The following is a 19,031-nucleotide window of genomic DNA, read 5'->3' on the forward strand; positions in this document are numbered from 1 at the left end:
CTCAGAGCCATTTGAACCATTTGAACCACGAGGCGCGAGTGTCCACTCCACCGCAGGGCGACGCCAGCTTGTTAGCACGGTGCGGCGGCCAGGCCAGGAACAGGTGCGGGACCAGCTAAGCCGTTGGGCGCCTTGATCTTTGCCAACGCGGCCGGCTCACAGCCACAGCCACGGCCCAGCTGCGACAACCTCACTTTACCTCCCCTCACGCCTCAGCTCAGCGGCGCCGCGACCTTCCTTTCTTTTCTCGCCCTCGCTGAGCTCTGCAGCGCGGGAGCACCGTTTTTCGTCAGCCTTCGTGAGTTGTCCGCCCATTACCACAATTTAATCAAACCTTCCTTCCCGATCGTCCCCCCCGTAACCAGTGCGCGCGGAGGCGGGCGAGCGAACACACACACACACACACACACACACACACACATATATATATATATATATATATATATATATATATATATATATATATACTGGCCATTAAAATTGCTACACCACGAAGATGACGTGCTACAGACACGAAATTTAACCGACAGGAAGAAGATGCTGTTATATGCAAATGATTAGCTTTTCAGAGCTTTCACACAAGGTTGGCGCCGGTGGCGACACCTACAACGTGCTGAGACGAGGAAAGTTTCCAACCGAATTCTCATACACAAACAGCAGTTGACCGGTGCTGCCTGGTGAAACGTTGTTATGATGCCTCGTGTGAGGAGGAGAAATGCGTACCATCGCGTTTCCGACTTTGATAAAGGTCGGATTGTAGCCTATCGCGATTGCGGTTTATCGTATCGCGACATTGCTGCTCGCGTTGGTCGAGATCCAATGACTGTTAGCATAATATGGAATCGGTGGGTTCAGGAGGGTAATACGGAACGCCGTGCTGGATCCCAACGGCCTCGTATCACTAGCAGTCGAGATGACAGGCATCTTATCCGCATAGCTGTAACGGATCGTGCAGCCACGTCTCGGTCCCCGAGTCGACAGATGGGGACGTTTGCAAGACAACAACCATCTACACGAACAGTTCGACGACGTTTGCAGCACCATGGACTATCAGCTCGGAGACCATGGCTGCGGTTACCCTTGACGCTGCATGACAGACAGGAGCGCCTGCGATGTTGTACAACGACGAACCTGGATGCACGAATGGCAAAACGTCATTTTTTCGGATGAATCCATATATATATGTATATATATATATATATATATATACATATATATATATATATATATATATATATATATATATATATATTCACGGTATTTTCGTTTAGTGTTGATAAACATATCTGAAAAGTATTTCCACACTGTGGGCCGTATCGGCTATTTAGACAGTTACCAAAAAGTTACGTGTTTTTGGTAGTACCGGCGATTATTTATCTATTTCTGTTTTTACAGAGTGTAATGAGTATAACTGCAAATATTAATATTGGAGACTGTGGACAGTGTACTGAACAACATTACGTCATTTGCAACTTGTTTTGGTCTTCTGATGATGTTACTAGACGATAAACGACATAGATAAGGAACAGCAGAGGGCCTATAACATTACCTTGGGGAACGCCAGAAATCACTTCTATTTTACGTTTCAAATGTAGACCAACATGTTACTAAGCAGGTGATTTTATGTTTTGTTGGTAAGTGGGATTGATAGGAAGTTGGAATATGCTTGAAAATTGTGCTAGCCTCTCTCTCTCTCTCTCTCTCTTTTTATTTTTCTTTTTTTACGACAGTTGATGAAACGTTACCTCTCAACCTCGTCTTGCGGGTGTTTGTAGTTGAAGCAACTTGAAGAACGCTGCTGTGACGTCACGCATCCCGGCAGCGCGTCATGTAACAGTCTCCGTGTAGTTCGGTATTGAGTACAGAGGTAACTGCAGAACCGGTCTATCAGCCGGCGTCAGTTACACAGGAGCTTAGCAGTGACACCTCTGCGCGCCGACACGGAAGCTGTGAGGAAACTGGCGCGGTTCAAGGCGAGGCGGAGGCGAGCGGACTGTGGCGGCGGCCGGAGTGCAGGAAGCGGACGCATCTGGGCCACGGCCTGTTCACGCGCCGCCTGCGAAAACCTCACCCACCTCCCAACAAGGCGTCCACCACCGCTGGTGCGGGCGCGACCCGTTTCCCTAGTCGAGGTCGCTAACCCACGCCAGCGCGGCGCACAGGTAACTCAAGAAAATAACGTCGGATCTTGGCTGGCAGCGGCAGCCGTATGGTTCTTGGCCAGAAGAATTCGCACCATTGTGCTGCGTTTAGTACCAAACATTTCGGCACTGAGTCCGTAGGTTTTCATAACCGAAGCCGATTTCTTTTTCCTCTTTTTTATTTATTTTTATTTTGTAGGTTTCCGAGCCGAAGGCCCTTACACCGAACTACGTAACATTTCGTATATCTAACCGAACATAACAGCAATAGGCCAAAATATTTGTCTTGGAGCCGCGCGGGATTAGCCGAGCGGTCTCAGGCGCTGCAGTCATGGGCTGTGCGGCTGGTCCCGACGGAGGTTCGAGTCCTCCCTCGGGGATGGGTGTATGTGTCTGTCCTTAGGATAATTTAGGTTAAGTAGTGTGTAAGCTTAGGGACTGATGGCCCTAGCAATTAAGTGCCATAAGATTTAACACGCATTTTTTGAACGTTTGCTTGGAAGCAATAATCAACTCTCAACATGACAAAATGCAGATGAGTATAGAACATGGATGCAAATTTTGCGTTACAAGTAACTACAGTAATGCTTAGCCGAGCGGTGTAACGCACGGTTTTCCGGAGCGGGGAGGAGTGCCTGGTCCCCGGCACGAATCCACCCGGCGGACTTGTGTCGAGGTCCGGTGAGCCGGCCGGTCTCTGGATGGTTTTTAGGCGGTTTTCCGTCTGCCTCGACGAATGCGGGCTGGTTCCCCTTATTCCTCCTCAGCTACACTATGTCGGCGATTGCTGCGCAAACAAGTTCTCCACGTACGCGTACACCACCATTACTCTACCACGCAAACATAGGGGTGACACTCGTCTGGTGTGAGACGTTCCCTGGTAGGGTCCACCGGGGGCCGAACGCACAATAACCCTGGGTTCGGTGTGGGGCGGCGGTGGGGTGAAGTGGACTGCGGTAGTCGTCGTGGGGTTGCGGCGGGGGCGGAGCCTCTCCATCGTTTCTTGGTCCCCGGTTAACATATAATTACAGTGTAAGAGGTCCATGATTAAAGAATTTGTTGCTAGCGCACTCGAGCAGATGTAATTTCGATGGATTGCTCACGCGCTGCCAGACATATGTAAGGTATAAGAGAATCTCAGACCAGAGAGCTGTGTTGTCAGCAGTAGGAACTGTTTAGCACTTGGAGTTAGTAGTTGCTAGCAGTCGTGTGTTCGAGTTGGCTGGGCCGGTCGTGGAGAGCGATGGCGGAGCCTCAGCGTTGTAGTATAAGGTAAAAGCAGCCTCGCGCATATGTATTATTGTTATATCATGTCCCATGTAAATGTTTAAAAAATCTCTTAATAATAATCTTTCTTATAAAAATTAACTTTCAATTTAAAGAATTTACTAATTTCTCCAATCCATGGTCATCCCGATTATTGCAAAGAAAAATCAGTTGTTCTTTTTATACATGACAAATCTATCGGCCAGCATTGCACTGGGCTGTGCCAGAAAAAAATTTCTTATAGGAGCAGGTATATATGCGTTTTCCGGCGACTTAATTAAGGTAAGAATTTTCAATATATTCAGAATGAATTTTCAGGGCCATGACGCAGCACTGCTGACGTCCAAAATTTACCAGTTTAAATTCACAGTCAATTATTGAAAGGTTATAAGTAAGCCTCAATTCTGTTGAGAGATTAGTCACATTTTTATTATTGATAGCTTACGCAATTTATTTATTGGGAGGTTACGCTAAATGTCAATGCTATAGTTATATTTTTTACTGTTGGGAGGTTTCGGAACTTTTCTGTGGGGAGGTTACACTAAATGTGAATGCTATACTTATTTTATCTGTTGGGAGGTTATTGTATATTTTATCTGTGGGGAGGTTACAACAGTAATGGAACATTCACAAATAGCCTTATACATAACTATTGAATAACATGCATCGTGAAATCTAAGAGCAAAAAATAATTCACAATATTAAAATTACAATATTGCAATTTACAATATTAAAAACCATTATTTACAATGATGTGTGAACGTACGTAAATGTGTGAGAACAATGGTTAGGAGAGAGCATGCCGGATGTCAGCCTCAATTTAGGTTGCCGACGCGGTAACAGCACCAGTTTAGGGCGTTTATGTTTGTGCTGGTCATTGACATCATACGTGGATAACTGACGAATGAGTGCGTTGGTCGAGGAAGGAAATCTGGCACATAAGCTTTCAGATACGAATCGGATTTCCTCTGGAACAGCGTTTATTTGTAAGTCATTGTGAATCGTGGCAATCCTAACAAACCATGGAGCATTTAATATGAGGCGCGAAGCCTTATTTTGAACAACCTGAAGTTTGTGGAGATGCGTAGAAACGGGATGTCCCCATATGAAGAAGGCATACAACATGACTGGTCGTATTACCGATTTATACAGTAGCAGACTGTTTTTCCTGTTTAGAGAAGATCTTCTGTTTATTAAGGGATATATGGCAGCTACTACACTGTGCGCTTTGTCCCCGACGTCGGTTATATTTTCTTAAAGGTAAGACGTTTTTCGAGGTTAACTCCCAAGATATTTGACGGAGTCAGTCCAAGGAATACCTTCATTGAATAGCAGCAGCGCGGTTTGTAAATCCTTCTCTTTTTCTTTTATAAAACGTGTATTCACTTTTGCCCACATTTTACTTGACCCACTATGCTGTAAACCATTTGTCATGAATGTTTGGTACGTTGTCGTCAATGTAATATATCGTCGTATCATCAGCGAAGGAAGCTATGTTGACCGGCTGCAAGTGTGGTATGTCAGATAAATATGTATTAAACGATGTCGGTAGCAAAAGGGAATACTGTGGCACGCTGGCGGCTATAGACTAGACATCAGAAGTAGTGTCAACAATTGTCGATTTCTATAAAATTCTTTCGGAGGAAAGAGTGCGCTGCAGCTGCAAACACGGTACTGCTCTACAGGTCAATTGTAGTCCATTTTGTTTTTAGCACTTTTTACGGCCCCTATCTTCCCTACAGGTTTCTAATTTCGTTTACTGGTTTAGGAAGAGAGATGCACCTGATGATGACCTCATAGCTCGAAACAGGTCAAAGAATGAAGGGAAAAAAAACATCGAGCAAAGACTGTTTACAGTGGTGGAAGATAAGAAAATGATGCGATTCTAAAAATGTGCAACGCGACTTTTGATCTATCGCCTTAGTGCTATACTCTCGTATGGTGTTCAGCAGGCTCGTGAAACTCACAACTTCGTTAACCTAGATTTTTCGAAACCACTTGCGAATAGCGTCTGTGATATTTACGCCACTTTGCGGGCTACGATATAGTATATCGCATAGGCCTGCATAAGCAGTTGTAGCGAAGCAAGCCTGCAGAAAAGACGAGTCAGCCATTCGACAAATGACATATGGTCCCGACATTTGGACCAGGAGTGTGTAAATGCGATGCTAGAAGGCTAAGTTGTCCTTGAGCAACGACAGAACCTAGGAAATCCCGTATCTGATCTGGAGCCAATACGCATAACGTCCGTTATCAATGTTAAATATTTCTTATTTTGACGATGCCACTACGGCTTCAGTAAATTAGGACATATTTTTATGAAATAGAACCGAAGATGGTCATTATAGACCGAAATCGGTAGTCTGATGACAGAAAATTTGTGACCATAGACGTGTAGTAGAGGAAATTTATTCTGTATTCGGGTTACTGTTCAATTAGCGACCATGTCGCAGTTTGTTATTATTTAATAATTAACTAATTAAGAAACCCGTCTGGGAATGCCGAGCAGGGCGGGATTAGCCGAGCGGTCTCAGGCGCTGCAGTCATGGACTGTGCGGCTGATCCCGGCGGAGGTTCGGGTCCTCCCTCGGGCATGGGTGTGTGTGTTTGTCTTTAGGATAGTTTAGGTTAAGTAGTGTGTAAACTTAAGGACTGATGACCTTAGCAGTTAAGTCCCATAAGATTTCACACACATTTGAACATTTGACAATGCCGCAGACTGATGGCCATATAACTACAATTTCAATTATTAAAAATTGACCTGCAGCCTCCAGATGCTTAATAACCGTAAACATGGTCATAGTAGGGTGTAATGCGATGTTCCATACTCCATCATTTCGTAAAATGTCGGAATATCGCTACCGTTTACGTATAATTGTGATTTAAAAATGAAATACAGGTGTTATAAATGTCTTTGGCAATGACTTTGTCGAAATGAGCTAGTCGCACTATTAAATAAACATCACATTACAGCCTACGTTTATGTTTACGTTTATTAATTAATTAAATGTTCCGAACATTGGCGGATATTGCCGACCTATCACGAATGTGCGCAGGCGGGAAGCACAGTAAGACACTGTCCGAGGTAATCTAGCAATGCCATCCATTATGGAACACGTATTAATCACAAATGCTTCATTTTACTTAAGAAAATGATTTAAAATTTAATTACGATTAATGAAACGGTAGTCTGACCAGACAGATACTGTGCATTACTTTGTCAATATTCTGATGCTACAAGTGTTATAATCTGCGATCGTTACTGTGACTTATGAGTTTAGAATGGACCTCATATAGGACTGACTGAGATAGAGAAGTTTTTTCCTCATTTTGGCTTGGATTAATAAACAAAGTGGCACTGAGACATTGTTGTAGTCTCGGAGTAGCATTCCTAAAAGCCACTCTAAACTTCAATATTTCAAGTCGTTTGATAGGAACTGCGGCCTACAGAAAAGAAATTGAGAGGAGACATGGAGACATTAAAAAAAAAAAGGGTTCAAATGGCTCTGAGCACTATGGGACTTAACATCGGAGGTTATCAGTCCCCTAGAACTTAGAACTACTTAAACCTAACTAACCTAAGGACATCACACACATCCATTCCCGAGGCAGGATTCGAACCTGCGACCGTAGCGGTCGCGCGGTTCCAAACTGAAGCGCCTTGAACCGCTCGGCCACTCCGGCCGGCTCACATTTTAAAAGATGTAAGATAAGCAGGCCTCCACTAGGTCATCTGGAGAAGAATCGAGTGCACTCTGCTAGAATTTACCTTGGCGGTTCATTTAATGTAGCATCCCACATGCAACCTTCCGCAGACAACAACACGCGCCGTTAGTACGAGGGTGAGTCAAATGAAAACCTTAAATTTGTAATAACAAATCGAAATTTAACGCCGTTATACTGTAAGTTGGTAAGCGTGCTACAAACAGCGTGCAGAATGGCCTGTATGTGGCAGCATAGTGCAGATGCACACATACCGTCGCATTATCAGTATAAAGATGGCCGCCCCACTTGCGACTTGCACCAGGGAAGAACAGCGTTCTGTTATTCGGTTTTTGAGGGTGGAAGGTGTGAAACCTATTGAAAGTCATCGACGAATGAAGCTTCAGTACGGTGATGCATGTTTGACACAGCAGCAAGTCTACGAATGGAGTAGGAAGTTCGCAAATGTTGTGACTTCAGTGGAAGATGCTCCTCCTCCTGGTCAGGTACAAAGGGTTGTGAGTGTACGGAATATTGCAGCAGTTGAAGCCACAGTGAAGGAAAACCGCCGAGTGACACTGAATGACATTGCAGCATGTTTACAGATTAGTCATGGGTCAGCACACCACACTGTGCATGATGTGCTCTTGTTTCACGAAGTGTCTGCAAGATGGGTGCCTTGGCAGCTGACTCCTGAAATAAGAGAACGACTTGTTGATGCTTGTGAAGAACTTCTTCGGCGCTTTGAACGAGAAGGTGATGGTTTCCTTGCAAGAATCGTTACTGGAGACGAAACCTGGGCTCACTTCCACCAACCGGAAACGAAGAGAGCGAGCAAGGAATGGTGCCATTCCTCATCACCAAAACCAAAGAAGTTTCGAACAGAACTATCAGCAGGGAAGGTTATGCTGACTCAATTTTGGGACGAAAAAGGCGTCATTTTGGAGCATTACATGCCTAGAGGAACCACTGTCACCAGTGCATCATACACAAATGTCCTAAAAAGCATCTGCGGCTTGCAATCAAATCAAAGCGACGTGGATTGCTGTCAACAGGTGTACTTTTGCAACATGACAATGCAAGGCCCCACACTGTCCGTAGAACAGTTGCAACAATCACAGACCTGCATTTTGAGTGGTTTCCTCATCTACCATACTCGCCAGATCTTGCCCCAGGTGATTTCCATATGTTTCGACCACTGTAAGACGCAATGGGAGGAAAGAAGTTCCATTCTGATGAAGAGGTACGCCACTCATGGGTGGTTGCGCGGATTACCAAAAGAATTTTTTTTCTAAAGGAATTTATGCACTTTGTAAGCGCTGGAGGACTTGCAGTGAGAGCGGGGGAGATTATGTTGAAAAGTGATACAGCTTTGTACCACTTCTGCACAATAAATTATATTTTAAAAAATATTTAAGGTTTTCATTTGATTCAACTTCGCCACGGCAGGAATTTGTTCTGTTTTTTAATGTACCAACTTTTTAAGAGGAGAATGCTACACATGATACTAGAGCACCATGCGCTATATTTATATACTACAGTCGAGCGAACTATTAGTAAACTAAGTAACGAGTTGGAGGGATGCTTCCCACGACAGACAAGTGATGCCGACCAGAACACGCACACGGCCCGCATGCTCGTCAAGAAGCGGCTGGAACGCTGTGCAGGTATCGCGCCATTAACCTTGGCTTTAATAACGAGAGCGTGAACAGCTCAATACGCTGATCGGCGTGTCTCGCGAAAACAAGGCCGCCTCGTGACGCAACGACGGCGGAGGGAGGAGTTCTGGGAAACGCCGAAGACGTGTGTGCGGCCGACATGAGAAACAACAAGCTGAGGGCGAGGGACCGGTCTCGCTTTTTGCTCGCTCGCCAACCAGTCGGACGGCCACCGCAGTTAATCACCGCGGCCAGCTTACGTCAGCGCGCGGTCGCTCTCGGCGCACCTGTCTGGGGAAGTCTTCCGAACAACTGCAAACGCATCGGCGGAGGTCTAGTTCTTTTTTGTCGCAGACACGCCTCGTCCGATGACGCGCGGATGCGTGGCTGGTTCTGCGACGAACGCAGGAAGGAAGAAGTTTGCGTCACTGAGAACGACGGGAAATCCCAGCGGTAAAGGATGCCGTCCGCGCTGAAGCAGCGATACGAGGAACGTAGATTATGCGGAGGAGTTATGTGAGACATGCAGGAAGGGAAAACTGAAAAGGAAATGTTATGGTACGGAAGGATGATCAAAGAAAAGTGGACTTCATGAGAAATAAGGAAATTCTTTGCTGCGAGGGAAGTGCGGAGAACGCTAACTCGAATAAGGGACAGGATGATACACTCATGCTCATAAATTAAGGATAATTGCAGACTGTGGTGCCACACAACGTAACACTACACAAAACTGGCGCTAATAGCATAGGCACATGGGAAAAACACAAGACACATATCTGTAAGTCCACGCTAGTGGTGATAAGTTGAGAAAAACGTCTCGAAAGACATGTGCTACAAAACGCCACTGTTTCCTGCGCATGTACCCCGACATCAGTATGGGATATTATCACCATGCACACGTACACAGGCCGCACAACGGGTTGGCATATTCTGCGTCAGGTGGCCGAGCAGCTGTTGGGGTGTAGCCTCCCATTCTTGCACCAGTGCCTGTCGGAGCTCCTGAAGTGTAATAGCGGTTTGAAGACGTGCAGCTATACGTCGACGGCGAACATCCCAGACGTGCACGATGGGGTCTAGGTCTGGATAACAAGCAGGCCACTCCATTCGCCTGATATATTCCGTTTCAAGGTACTCCTCCACGATGGCAGCTCGGTGGGGCCGTGCGTTATCACCCATCAGGAGGAAGTTGGGAGCCACTGTACCCCTGAAAAGGCCCACGTACTGGTGCAAAATTACGTCCCGTTACACCTGACCTGTTACAGTTCCTCTGTCATAGACATGCAGGGGTGTACGTGGTGTACGTGCACCAAACATAATCCCACCCCACACCATCAAACCACGACCTCCATACAGGTCCCTTTCAAGAACATTAAGGGGTTGTTATCTGGTTCCTGGTTCACGCCAGATAAAAACCCGGCGAGAATCACTGATCAGACTATACCTGGACTCGTCCGTCAACATAACCTGGGACCACTGTTCCAATGACCATGTACTGTGTTCTTGACACAAGGCTTTACGGGCTCTCCTGTGACCAGGGGTCAGTGGAATGCACCTTGCGGGTCTCCGGGTGAATAAACCATGTCTGTTCAGTCGTCTGTAGACTGTGTGTCTGGAGACAACTGTTCCAGTGCCTGCGGTAAGGTCCCGCCTGCAATACTCCGTGGCTGTCTGCGGGCACTGATGGTGAGATATCGGTCTTCTTGTGGTGTTGTACACTGTGGACGTCCCATTCTGTAGCGCCTGGACACGTTTCCTGTCTGCTGGAATCGTTGCCATAATCTTGAGATCACACTTTGTGGCACACGGAGGGCGTGTGCCACGACCTGCTGTGTGTGACCAGCCTCCAGTCGCCCTAGTATTCTACCCCTCATGACGTCATCAATATGTGTTCTTTAAGCAATTTTCAACATACACTCACCATTAACACGTCTGAAAAATCTGCACACTTACACGCTGCACCGTACTCTGACATGCACCAACACACATCTGCGTATGTGGACTGCTGCCAGCGCCCGTGCGACGACCGCAGGTCAAATGTACCGCACGGTCATACCCCAAGGTGATTTAAAACCACAAACCGCCCACAAGAGCGTTGATTCGCCATGTATTAGCATTATCATTAATTTATGAGCATGAGTGTAGAACATGTCTGAAGACACCGGGAAATGACTAAAGGCAGCCGTAGCGGGGGAAAAACTGTAGAGGAAGGCAGACGCTCGAATATGTAAGAGTACAACCAGTAACTGAAGACGTTAAGTGCTGTTCTCTTGGCACAGGCCACGGAATTGTGGTGAGCTGCTTTTATAGCGAGAAGACAGATATAAAACGCAGGAAGGAATAGCGCATTGCGTCGAATGGCTGATTAGTAAGGATATAAAACTTTCTATAGCCAAGATCGCATAAATATTTATTTTCGACAAACGGTTTCGACAGGCTTTGCTGTCATCTTGTGGTAATCAAACATTTTTGTTACAAAACGTGTTCACTATGAGTCCGAACTCATGCCAAGTTGTCATGTTATTGGGTTAAATGCTGCACTTTATGCAAAGGTTTGTCATAACTAAAACGTTTACAATCAAAAAACAATACGCTGCGCTCACAGATCATGCTATGTCTAAAAAACACAATGTACAATAGCACAATAGTTTGACATGTTACATTCACTGATGAATCAACTTAGACGTCGTATATGGTACAACTCACTCTGTTGTACCGCAACGTCGTCTAAGGTGGTTCATAAATGAATGGAACATGCCAAGCCAACGTATTGTACATTTTAATGTTTGTTGCGTCTTTTTTTTTTTTTTTTGACTCAATATAATCTTAAGATCATCCGTGAGCGCTACATATTTGGACACCGACATGTGCACAAGATGCTTTGTTATTGTAACGCTTTAGTTATGCAAACCTTTGCATAATGTGCTACATTTTATCCATTAATATGACAACTCGGTTGGCCACACTGAACACGTTTTGTAGCACACATGCTTGATGACCAGAAGACGACGGAAAAGTCTGTCGAAACCTGTTGTCGATAATAAGTATTTATGTGATCCTGGCTGTAGAAAGTTTTTTACCAAGTAAAACAGATCGCTCCTGCTCGTTCCTCAACATGAGAAACTTCGATTATTAAGGAGGATGCAGGCTCTGAGTAGACTGGTATAACACTGTACGTGACCAGCTACGATCGTGTTTAAGCATTACCTCCCAGATACCTTGAACTGTTTTCCTGCCTCTGTCGTCGACGAAGCAGTGATATTCAACCCTGAAAGTAATTAGTTTAAAAAGTGGCGGTGAAAGTGTTTCCATCACCCGACTTTAACAAGTAGAAGACCATAAAAACATACATGACGGAGGGAAGTTCGAAGTATGTTAATGATTGTCCTCTCTGCCAAACGACTGCGTTAAGCCGAGACGCCCCTTTCGTGCTGGTCGAGAGGACCTACGCCATTTCCTTTCGCTCCCTTCTGTCGCATTCGTCATTTAACTAACCGCGATGAGATCCAGAGGATCGTGCGATGTCGACCGACCGCTGTATTCTCCACTGCCATTTGACGTCACTCGGGTGCGGTATGAATGAATATGGGATCAAAATACCGCACTCCCGGCCGTTGTCGGCTTTCCAAACCTTGGAGCCGCTACTCGTTGCTCAAGCAGTAGCTCAGTTGGCATGACGAGACTTAATGAACTCCGTTCCAGTTCTCCCTACAAGGAAAAATCCCTGGCAATAGCGGAGTTTAACACGGGTCGTCTAATGTATCTGGCATCTGCTTTCCTCGTCGGCCGTTGTGGCCGAGCAGCTCTAGGCGCTTCAGTCGGGAACTGCGCTGCTGCTACGGTCGTAGGTTCGAATCCTGCCTCGGGCATGGATGTGTGTGATGTCCTTAGGTTAGTTCTAAATCTAGGGGACTGATGACTGCAGATGTTGTCCCATAGTGCTCAGAGCCATTTTCTACTTTTTTTCACGATTGGTTTTATGTACTTGTTCGCTTTTAGGTCGCTGCTCCAGACGGTTCTTACGAGGCATGTTACGATGATTACTGTCTGCAGAGTGAATTAATGCCAATAGTGTAACTGAACAGTAATGAGATTGGTAATGTAAAAAATTTCGACGGTTGTTCTTTTCGCCTATTCATGTCCCAGTACCAAGTGTCGAGTCTCTACAGATAAAGGTAATTTATCTGTAATAGAACCGTGGCACTGCAGTACCCAACACCGCCCTTGCTATTGATGATTGCTCTTTACTTCTGTAGTGATGTCATGGCTACCCACAAAAGATTTTCACGTCGCGGCTGAATACTAAACATTGGAGCGCGTGCATCTTAGAGTGACGGTTCTAATATTACACCGACTGACGCAACAAATCGTTTATTACGTTTAGAAATAAGTCTCTTTCTTCGTCCTTCTTCTAAAAACATAAAGATAAAATCACTGAATAGGTTATCAATTAAGGTGCGACATCGGGCAGGATGTCAGTGAAAATGATGTACAACTGGGAGCACTTCTTTTATCAGTGCTAGATGGATCACTAGAAATGAACTGGTCACTAGTTGGTCAAAAATTTTATATTGACCCGTACGTACATGTATCGCCCATCTTCAGAATGTCAGCTGCTCAACTGTGCGCTGATGGAGGATGTACGCAGGTGACGCCATATTTTATATGAAAGCATTTCCATTTGACGTTCTGAAGTTTAGCTGCGCCCGAATCGTGTCGATAAAAATTTCTGAACAACTAGCGCCAGTTCATTTCTAGCGACTCATTTAGCATTATAATTAGAAGTGCTCTCAATTTTAACTCATATGTTCCACAACGAAGCATTTGGAAACATGCCGTTTATAGAACAAATGGCTTACAAAAACTTCAACGGGTGGTACTCTTTGCGTCCGCTCAGTTCGACATCCACCAGAATAATACAAGTTATATCTCTGGCTGTACTTTTCATTTACTGTAAGACAACCGGCAGCAGATATAAAATTGACAAAGCAAGCGCCTAAACAATGGTAAAGGATACCTGACGATAAAAATAAAGACGAAAACGCTACATAAAACCACGGAAATAACAGAAAGAGTTATGTCATAGTCGAGAGAAGTGCGATATATTACACATATTAGATCTATTCGGGGAAACATAGTCCATCTCTTGTTACAGAGAGTGAGATTGATGTGCACACACATAGTGCACCTCTTCTCAGATGATTGTTACTTTCTGTAAGACATCATGGATGTCGTGATAAATCTTGCACACTAAGCAAGTGCATCTCTCTGCGTCAGTGCCTCTGTCTAAGCTTTCAGAGTAAGAATGAAAGCAGTTTCTTGGAATACGACGAGATTCGGAAAGCCGTCTTCTTCATCAGACTTTAGATACCCGAAAAGGAGGTACGTCAAATAAATCGCAAGACACGGAAATATAATGAAATGTGTATATTCACTCTTGAGGTGGTTCTGAACTGACAGCTTGAATGTGGCATGTCCTTGTACCTTTCAAACTAACAATTCGCTGTTATCGTTTCCTCTCTTTGCCCAGTCAGATATTTCTACGTGTCCAATGCCCTTAGACACGAGACGTAAAACCCTCGTTTCTTTTCATTCCTTCAAATACAGCTGTTCAGGAAACGTTATTACATTATTAACAGAATCTTCCGTCGGTTCATGATAGAACATTATAATAATAAATGAAAAGCACCAGTTTGCTTTTGTTCTACAATATTACTTTTATTGCTAACCGGTTTTCGGCTTACAAGGCCATCTTCAGACATTTAAAACTGTAAATGTCTGAAGATGGCCTTGTAAGCCGAAAACCGGTTAGCAATAAAAGTAATACTGTAGAACAAAAGCAAACTGGTGCTTTTCATTTATTATTAAAAGGTTATTACCTGAATAAACAAGTTTAAGTCTGGTCTGTAGTTTGTGTATGCAATGATGACTATCCGCCTCTTTAGCTGAATGGTCAGCGTCACGCCTTCTCTCATGCATCTTGCAAAATTACCATGACAGAATAATTAGAGAAACTGGAAGTAATGAGGAGGCTCACCGACATTCTTTCTGTGGTATCGTCCAAGGAACGCGGTGCTACACCAAAAGCCGGCAACACAGATCGATACCACAGATTTTAGTGAGGGGTAGCTGCAATCCGCAACAACCAATGGGAGGCTCTCAGGAAGACCACGACTCCCTCTCAGCGTAGCAGCGCCCTTGCTCTGAGGTCAATATAGTGTCGAGCATGTAAGAGCTCAGCCCAGTTCGTGACCCCATCTGAAGGAGCCAGCACAACAGTGTAGGACCAACGAGTTATTAAAGGTTCCCATGAACGTGTGCTATAGTAATTGTACCTCAAGAGAACAGTATATTAATTATTGCACCTAGTGATACTTTGATACTCAATGGCATATGTCAAAGTTAAATAAATCTTTTATTCAGTGGTTTGTTGATTTGGGAGATGGAACCAAACAGCGAGGTCCTCGCACCCATCGGGTTAGGGAAGGATGGGGAAGGAGATCGGCCGTGCCCTTTCAAAGGAACCATCCCGGCATTTGCCTGAAGCGATGTAGGGAAATCACGGAAACCCTAAATCAGGATGGTCGGACGCGGGTATGAACCGTCGTCCTCCCGAATGCGGGTCCAGTGTGCTAACCACTGCGCCACCTCGCTCGATTTTTATTCATTAATGTAATAAAGTGTACTAATATTTCATGAGTAACACTTCGTATGTGCCGCCTCACCGAGCAATGACATATCCCACAGTTATGGCTGGACGAAATAGTTTCGTCTGTTGTTGTTGTGGTCTTCAGTCCTGAGACTGGTTTGATGCAGCTCTCCATGCTACTGTATCCTGTGCAAGCTGCTACATCTCCCAGCACGTACTGCAGCCTACATCCTTCTGAATCTGTTTAGTGTATTCATATCTTGGTCTCCCTCTACGATTTTTACCCTCCACGCTGCCCTCCAATACTAAATTGGTTATCCCTTGATGCCTCGGAACATGTCCTACCAACCGATCCCTTCTTCTAGTGAAGTTGTGTCACAAACTCCACTGCTCCTCAATTCTATTCAATATCTCCTCATTAGTTATGTCATCTGCCCATCTAATCTTCAGCATTCTTCTGTAGCACCCACCACATTTCGAAAGCTACTATTCTCTTCTTGTCCAAACTATTTATCGTCCATGTTTCACTTCCATAGATGGCCACACAGTTTCGTCCAGTCACAACAAATTCCTTCCACAAGCAAATCACAAAAAGAAAAGGGGGGAAACGATAGCGGTACCCTTGCAGAGTATCGACGAATCGGCTCACAGTGCCAAGCTTTACAGATATGTATGAGAATCCAAACCGCAGGGCAATTTCATATTTCTTCAGAATCAAAGAGTGCCGGCAGAGATAATAACGACGCCTTTGTGTAAGAAAAAAAATTCCAGGACCATCTTGCAATCGAATCAATACTGTTGTTGAGTTAGCAACAAATAGCTCTGGATACGCATTCACGCTGTGGAAATTACAAACACACCCGCCACGGGACTCAAAAAATGGTTCAAATGGCTCTGAGCACTATGGGACTCAACTGCTGTAGTCATCAGTCCCCTAGAACTTAGAACTACTTAAACCTAACTAACTTAAGGACATCACACACATCCGTGCCCGAGGCAGGATTCGAACCTGCGACCGTAGCAGTCGCACGGTTCCGGACTGCGCGCCTAGAACCGCGAGACCACCGCGGCCGGCCACGGGACTCACGGTGCAGACAATATGTTACGGCGCCAGTGACGCGAGGAGACGTACGACTGTCTGAGCTCGTAGAATGCAGCGTCACCTAGGTGGGAGAACAGCCGTGGCGCGCCTACGCGCTACATACCTAGAGCTAGCTGAAAAACTAGACTGTCGCGCTGTCTGCGACGCCGATACTGGCTACTGTTCTAAGAAAGGTGACGTCAAGATTGCTAGGCTATCACTGCACACCGGTATATTGTCGTAACGGTTGACGAGCAAAAAAGAGGGCCTTTTACAACAGCTTCGTTGACGATCACTTCGTTCCTAAGAAGAGAGGACGTGCATGCGGGTTTGCAATTAAACAACTGTAATAGCTAAAACTCCCGGAACTTTGACTGTCTTATAAGTTTCACAGTCTAAAATCGAAGTGTGCACTGCCTTTCATTAATATTTCACTTTGTATTATAATTTACGAACACAGTTTTGCAGACCATAGCTATGAGAGGGTATTTTTCAGTCGCTTCAGACTACATTCCAGAAGTAATTCTTTCTATTATGATTATTTTCTTTTCTTCCCTTACTGCGATCTGCCAACAGGTCTGTGGACTCGCGAATCATGGCTGCAGTAGGCACGGTTAGTCTCTGAAAGTGTGCCTTTGCCTGGTTGCAATGTTACCGGTCACGCCGAAAGCCTATCGATGTGCGCTCTGCCTCACTGACAAGTGTCCTGTGTTCAACGTAGCTTGTAATTAATGTCTATTTCCGACAATCGTAGTTTTCACGCTACTTTAAGCGGATTCCCACATGCAACAAAAGTGACGCCACTTGGTCGCCATTCGATTGCCGCATGAAGTTGCGTGTGGAAACACCCCCCAAATTCTTGTGGCGTCCCACGAGTGACGCCACTTCTAGCCATGCCACAAAAGTTCAACTCGTCCCAACTTTCGGACACCGCTTTGCTTTCCGCAGCACCGATTAGCATCTTTCGACTGCCATGTCGTGGCTGAATTTCGAAGCACCACCGCAATGTTTTGATTTTCGTTTTAACAGTTTTACTGTCTGCGTGTTTCGCAAGAATCTACCTGAAGATGCCTAAAAAGTGTTTGTTAGTAAGAATTGTACTGTTTATTGAACAATTCGAGGAACGATGTTGTTTATGGAAACCCAAAAACGAGTTCTACAAAGAAAATTACAAAATATCGCTTGAAATTGTGGACAGATGTCGGAAAACGTCGACATTTGCGGTTTACGCATTGCAAAAATTAAAACAATAAGCATTCAGAACGCCTACATCACGGACACAACAGGGTGTTAAAATTTTATAATACTGGTTTGTCTACAGGTCCACCTGGCACACAAAAAGACTGATTTGTGAAAATTATGCGGCAGCTGATTAGATGGAAATGAAGTAAATCATAGTCTGCTTAAAAAACATACTACTTTCTTTCATAAGTATTTAGAAAAAAAATTCCTTCATTTTCTTTAAAATACAAGCGAGTAGTTGTGAACGTTTTAATAAAAATAATGCTATTGCAGTGTCAATACAAAAAATTGGTCATTTTATGCTGGATTGTAATCTATAATGACAAAATTATGTGTATTATGTTTTCATTATGTATGGTCGATAGTATACAAATCTGAGACCACGATATGTGTGTCTTTACTGTAAACATGACGACGTGATGTGTAGTTTTAACAGCAACTTAATATCAACTTTCTACATTCAAGGTTTGGATGTTGCAGTTATGAGCAAAATGGCTCTGAGCACTATGGGACTCAACTGCTGTGGTCATAAGTCCCCTAGAACTTAGAACTACTTAAACCTAACTAACCTAAGGACAGCACACAACACCCAGCCATCACGAGGCAGAGAAAATCCCTGACCCCGCCGGGAATCGAACCCGGCAGTTATGAGCAAGTAATGGTTAATTTACACGGGGAAAGTATATGAGGTTTCTATTATTCGATGCACAGACAACATTTGTGTGTGAATCAGTAAATATTATAGGGTAATTAGTGAAAAGCATTTTGTAGTTTTACTACAGCTCCCTTAATTCGACGAATGGTGAAAATTAATCCAATAGTGGCAGCATGTCCAGATTCTAGTACTGGCAATTTGAATGCTCTTAAAGTCTTGCCCGGTGAATTTGAGAAAGGAAGTAACAAGGTTTCTGGGGGCAGTATAGTTTCAGCTTGAGTGTAGCTTTTAATAAAGGAAATAAACGATATTGCAGCGTCTTCTAGTGCATTTGTACGAAGCATAACTCAAATACTCCAAAATTCGGTATAGAATAACTTTAATATTTCATTTTATTTCTAATGTGAGATGCAAGAGTAAAAATATGTAAAAATATTAGCTTTTAAATGAGTCTTTAGAGCATAGTAAACATCCTACAGTAGCCCTGAAAGTATACTTTCGAGAAAACGGTGTAAATATTGGAAAGACGACAGGTAATCACCAAATATCAAATATCTAGCGTCACTTCCAGTTTCACTCGAGGGAGGACTGTATCTCTAATGTGAGTATCAGAATTTTTGTTACAGGTGAAGTCGCAGCT

This window comes from Schistocerca americana, chromosome 3 (assembly GCF_021461395.2).
Source record: "Schistocerca americana isolate TAMUIC-IGC-003095 chromosome 3, iqSchAmer2.1, whole genome shotgun sequence".
Classification (NCBI taxonomy): Eukaryota; Metazoa; Arthropoda; class Insecta; order Orthoptera; family Acrididae; genus Schistocerca; species Schistocerca americana.